Source organism: Agrilus planipennis, unplaced genomic scaffold (assembly GCF_000699045.2).
Source record: "Agrilus planipennis isolate EAB-ADULT unplaced genomic scaffold, Apla_2.0 scaffold233, whole genome shotgun sequence".
Taxonomy (NCBI): domain Eukaryota; kingdom Metazoa; phylum Arthropoda; class Insecta; order Coleoptera; family Buprestidae; genus Agrilus; species Agrilus planipennis.
In genome coordinates this window covers 180,836-186,835 of record NW_020440688.1, presented here as the reverse complement: position 1 = coordinate 186,835, position 6,000 = coordinate 180,836, and positions in this window count along the sequence as shown.

Below are 6,000 nucleotides of genomic sequence, written 5' to 3'. Positions count from 1 at the left end.
ATAACGCGGTCCATGTCTGTCAGATTAAAAATAAATAAAACGATTTGCCTTCACACAAAAAACAAAACAGGTGGTGTTATTAATTTATATAAAATGGAATTTAATTTAAATTAATTTCTGTTTTTTCTCATTTAGTAGATAAACCAGCCTCTCCAAATTTCATAACAATACGATTGAATGTTAAAAACAAATGCGTCTCTATATTGAAATCTACTGTTGAAATAAAAATTTTCAAAATTCTTGAGTGACTCATGATTCATATGTTGAGGTGCAATTTTGAGAAACTGATTATATTTTTTATGTATAAACATCTATTATGAGAAAAAAATAAAAATATTACTTTTGAACTATTTTTATATGTTTTAAAAATCATGAACGACCTCCATAATGCGTCCAATCATGCTGACGTTTTACAAACGTCCTAAAAACATAATAGACCAGTAGATGGTCAGCTTCATGAGCCACCATAATGTAGATACTTAACCTAACATTAAGTGTTATGATAATTCATTCTGAGTTGTGCGCTATTTCTTTAAATATTTTACTGATTTGGCGTTTTCAAGAGTAAAAGAATTTTTTTATTTCACTGCTATTTTATCAGTTCTTTTTATCTTGGACGTCTAAAATTTCGTAAAAACTGAAGTAGGTAGGCTGAAGATGGAACTGGAGATTATATCGATTTGTACATTAAGTGCTCTTGTCCTTGGATGTCGAAGCTTGCCATTAAAAGGCGACGTTCATTAACTGTTTACAAAATCAGGAAAAATTGACAGATAAAAATTAAATTTTGATTAAGAAAAAATTGAGGAACTATTAGTAAAATTGGATTAATCTACGCAACTTATAGATTTTTGTAATTTGCCTTCTTTCTAGGATTTCTAACCAACAGACTGTCTGTCACATGTCACAGTTGATTGTTATTCCAGAAACTTCTAACGCTATTTACTTAACATTAATTATATTTTGTGATCCTTTGGATTTATGTACAACCTACAATAAAGTTAAGTAACAATTGATACTTAAATGTTGCTAACGAAAGGAAATTAATTAAAACAAGGCGACATCTTCTTCGCTGTTTAACTTGCCTTAATTTATAATAAAATTTGATTCGAAGTAGACCATAAACAACCCTTAATGATTACGGAGATTACAGGGAGACAGCTGTAATAAAATTTGTTTGAGGTAAAGGTGTTTCCTGGCATCAGTAATCACTTCTTCCGTCTTAATTAAAGACATGGTAATCAATAAAGAAATTTACACGTTGCCGTAAAACCTTTCATTTTATTGGCAATATTCGTAATATCTAACACGCCTGCGTTGTGACCTTTTGCAAGTGAACTATGCGTAGAAGGTCTTGCGCAGTTAGGGGTGGTCGAAAGGTAGAATAGGCATAACAAGCTCAGATTTTTTTAGTTTTCAAGTTGACGCGAATGGAATTAGTTGATTTAGTACGGTCGGAGAAAGAGTCTATGAATAGATAGTGATGTAATATATAAATAGAAAAGGGAATGCACGTAAGTTAAGCATACTTTATTGATTAATTACTAATAATTTTGTGTGAAAACAATTATAAATTACCAAGAACTACTTTTTGTTACCTGTATTTCTGTTAAAGTTCTTTCAAATTTCAAAGCATTTTCATTAATGTGTTAGGTACAGTCCATTGAAAGACAAGTAATAAATATATACGAATAATTTACTAGATAAACTGACTGAAAATATTATGTAGATTGTGTTGGTATTCATTATAGAAGATTTTACTGTAATTTTTATTTATTATATAGGTAATACTTAGATCCTAAAGTACAACTACAAAGGTTAGGTACACTAGGATTTCGTCGGTAAATTATAATTATAAAAATGTTTTCGGTCAGACAGGTTGAAATACCTTAGTAAGGCCTTTCTTAACGTATAAAATAATATAGTAGCAGCAAATACTCACTAGATGGTGATGCACCTGCTGTATTAGGATATTATAATAACTATGTGTTAGAAACAATCGGCAAAAATGATTAATGATAGAATTCTTTGCACAATCTCAAGATTGAACGTTTTCAGGTTACCAAATCTAGGATTTCAATTGAATTTCTGACTGTGGTCAATCTATGCGTTTATGAAACGTTGAACGGACACTAGTAAAAAGTGTGAATGTACTTTGTTCAATTTAACTTTGAATGAACTATATTCTTTGTACTTCTTGCCACATTTGATACTGATTATTTGAAGTTTTGTGACCAATGGAGTAGTATTGAAATTCAAATTATCTTAGTGTAATGTATAGGTGCATGTATTTTCTATTGTCAGCTTCACATCGTTCAATACAGGTTACTTCGTTTTATTTGTCAGACATATTTTATACTCCTTCAAAGATAATTCGAATGGAAATTAACTATACAATAAGGACTTACTGCGTTTAACTACTCAAGAAATGATTCACTGGCGGCAATATGTAAAAAATGAAGAAGAAGCATGCACCTTTCCTGAATTTTCTATTAATGGGGTAATAGTGCAGAAAAGAAGACGCTTTTGATCATTTCACAATTTCTCATGAGTAATTTATCAGTTATTACGCTTGACCAGAAAAGTGCAAACAATACAACAACTCAAAATATATGCGTCCAGAGTTTCCCTCAGTAAAACTGTTAAAAATTTAAAACCTTTTTTTATTCCTGCCACATTGACTGCTAAACAATGTTTGGATAGGCAGGATAAATTTCCAATTAGAATAATCTTCTCAACCATAACCGAACCTTTAAGAGGTGTACAATTCTAAAAATACTTCATTAAAAAATTCGTGCTCCCTCATAATTTTTATTTATTTCTACCGATAGAAATCTAAATATATAGCCTGAATGTATTGTAAGATGCTAAACAGTAATAACTCTTAAATAAGAGCTTTCTAGGGGGTAATTTTGTGTCAATATCAACAATTATGGACTCAAACTGTCAATGTTATTCAGCATTTTATCAGTACTCTGTAAACAAAATTAACGTGTCTATTTGCAAAATCGAAATGACTGCCTTTTGTCAAGGACTAATGCCAGAGAGTTTCTTATAAAGTTTTGGGTGTTTCATTCCCACCAGCTACTAAGCTAAAGACAGACGCCGGAGAGTAGGACGAAAAACCCTCTTCGGGTTATTTTTAGGAATCGTGGGAATGGGTGAGTAGCGGGTGGGGTGAGAAAGACGAGACGGATGAAACGAAGACAAAAGAGAGCGAAGGATTATCTGTGGAGTATTTGCCTAAGTGATCCAAGAAAACCACGGAAATATTTGAACTAGGGCGGAGGGGCGCGAAATCCAACCAGGATTCTCTTCAATGCTAACCAATGGTCTAAACTTCCAGATGATACCTCTCGATGCTAGAGAGCCATTTGCAGCTCTTAATAAAGGTCTGGAAAGCGTCGGTGGCGTCATATAGTGACGTTTCTCAGTTCAGCATAGTGTACAACTTACTATGACATCAGAGATTTGTTTCATTGCAGAAAGATATCCTTAGTTAATGACAACATATATGTCCTCTCTGATTAAATTTTAATTACTTACATAGGTAGAACCAGAACAACCTAAACTTCCTTCATAAAGTATGCCACCTATAGTCTATACTCGTTCAACCGACTCGAAACTGTCTTCGTCTCGTACAAGAGTATTTCGCCTCGCTCCAGAACGGATCTAAAAAAAAACTTTTGGGTGTTTCGCTCTCCCTACCTTCTAATCGTGATGGGTGGGCAGTTCCTCCGGACTATGTCCGAGGGTAGAGTGGAAGGTCTCCTTTATAGGAATCGTGGGAAGAAGTGGGTGGTGGTTGAGGTGAGGGAGACAGGGCGGTCGAAATGAAAGCAGAAGGGATATCAAATATAATCGATGGAATATTACTACTGTCTCAGCATTTGTCTAAGTGGTCGAAGGGACGCCACAGAGTAATTTTTTCCAAATGAGACAGAGCCGGAATCGAATTGGTGTCCTTCCGAAAACTAAGCAATGGTCTATACCTCTACACCATGTCGCAAAATTGCAAGTCGATATATCAATGTGTAGAGGTCGTTTAATGTTTTTTGTCTTTAATTTTTGAAACAGTGTATTTTAAATGATTTTAGAGTGGTCAGTAAACATAATAAATATTAAGAGAATTCTTATTTTGGTTCACGAAATTAAAACAGTAAATGATAGAAATGAAATTGAAGGCATGAAGTAAAGCCATAAATAATAATTGTTAAACCCACCATGGTTTCTGGATTTTTGATGTAATTAAATATTTATAGCAACAATATGCTGCATGTGGTGTAGTTCCATAAACTACTACGTTATTCATTGTACTCTTGACTCTTTTAATGCTCGAAAATTTCTCTCGCAAGTGTCAACGAGAGCCTATCCGAGGTTTGTTTGCGAGTGTGAACACGGTGCTCCCGTAACTCCCGCCTCGAGGCCTCTCATCTTTGATTGTCTCACGCTCGGATCGCCTCAGAGAGCGTGTACTGTCGGCTTATATTATTACAACCGTACCAAATATAGTAGACGATTGCAAATAGCAAAGTCCCTAATAATTGGAATTAGAAAAAATGGAGGAACGCGGGAGGCCATTCTAGGTTACTGGTAACAATAGAGAAAACGATAGAAAAAGGAAAGAGTGTGTACATCGGATATGTAGATTTAGAAAAAGCTATGGATAATGCTAAATGGGACAAGATGTTAAAAATACTTAAAAATGTAGGGATATGTAGTTATAGACCTGGAGCAGCTACGTAGAAGAGTAAATATTATGAAGCGAGTCAGACAAGGATACACACTGTCACCGCTACTTTTTAATCCATATATCCAATACGCGGTCAACGTCATTCACATCATCAACAAGATAGATATAGAGGGACAAAACATTAACATGCCTAGATTTGCAGATGATATTGCAGTATTAGCATCTAGCAAGGAGGAGTTAAAGATAACTTTAAATAAAACGGAAGCAGTATTGACAAAACAATATGAAAATAAATAAAAGTAAAATAAAAATGCCGATATGCAGGGGAAGAAAATGTAGGGAAAGGGCGAATATAAAGATAGGAGACGAAAAATTAGAAGAAGTGACTGATTTTTAGGTATCTAGGAAGTCCGACATGTCAGGACGGAAGGAGTAGTAGGAATATAAAGCAGAGGATAGCGCAGTCGTCTTCAATAAAATGAAGTAACTTCTATGCTCGCGAACGGTTAATTTAGAAATCCGAAAAAATTTGTTAAAGGTGTATGTTTGCAGCGCGCTGCTGTATGGATGCGAAACTTGGACGGTTAGCTTGGCGAAAAAGAAAAGGTTAGAAGCCTTCGAAATGTGGTGTTACAGGCGAATGATGAGAATACCGTGGATAGAGAAGGTTAGAAATAAAGAGATATTAGAAAAAATAGGAGAACAGAGTACTCTAAGGAAGTCAGTAGGGGAGATAGGTTGGTACGATACCTTCTCAGGTATGAAGGTCTAGTAAGAGATATATTAGAGGCAGAAACATGAGTTAAGAGGAGTAGAGGTAGAGTAGATTAGATTACTGTAATAATGATATACTACTTCTGGGGAAATGCAAAGGTTAGCTCAGGATAGGAAAAAGTGTAGTGTTCAACCAATCTTAGAAGTGACGACCTTATGATGATGATGATGTGAATTCTATGTCTCTTTGTATAAAAGTATGTAGTCATATAAACACTTAAATTATGTTTATATATGTTAATTGAACGATTCGCTCCAATTAAAAACATTTACTTGACTTTATAGTTACAATAACAATAGAACTTTGTACCTCCTTTAACTTGTATGACTTCAGTAGAAAAAAGTAATAGTTTATGGGTGTGGAGATATTTGTATGTTTTTCTAGTTATAGTAGTTGTAGTAGTTTGTAGAAAAGTTGTGGGTTAACTATCAAACAAAAGGAAATACAGGGCATCAACACTCAGTTCGTAGTTTATTGAGATTGCCTGTAGCGTGCTGATGAAATCAAGTAAGATTGAAATCGCTATTCACGT